This window comes from Penaeus monodon, chromosome 20 (assembly GCF_015228065.2).
Source record: "Penaeus monodon isolate SGIC_2016 chromosome 20, NSTDA_Pmon_1, whole genome shotgun sequence".
NCBI classification, from domain to species: Eukaryota; Metazoa; Arthropoda; class Malacostraca; order Decapoda; family Penaeidae; genus Penaeus; species Penaeus monodon.
This window is the reverse complement of record NC_051405.1, coordinates 26168942-26169276: the sequence shown is the minus strand read 5'-3', so window position 1 is coordinate 26169276 and position 335 is coordinate 26168942.

Below are 335 nucleotides of genomic sequence, written 5' to 3'. Positions count from 1 at the left end.
ATTTCATTGATCTATATTCCTTTATTTTCCTTTATTTTCTTTATTGTATTGTGTATTTTTTTATCTTATTTTTTATCTTTATCTCTCTATTCATCTATTTAATTATTTCATATTTGATATCATATATCATTATTTTATTATTATTTACTATCTTAATATCATTTATTATTTTAATATTATTGTATCATTTTATTATCAAATAATCTGTTTAATGGTTTAATTATTATCGTCGAAATTTCTAATGCTTCTGATTCACATTACGACTCCATTAAAAAAAATGGTTTTGAGAAACCTCGAGCGACTGCTATGGTTACAACGCCAGAAATAACGTACCC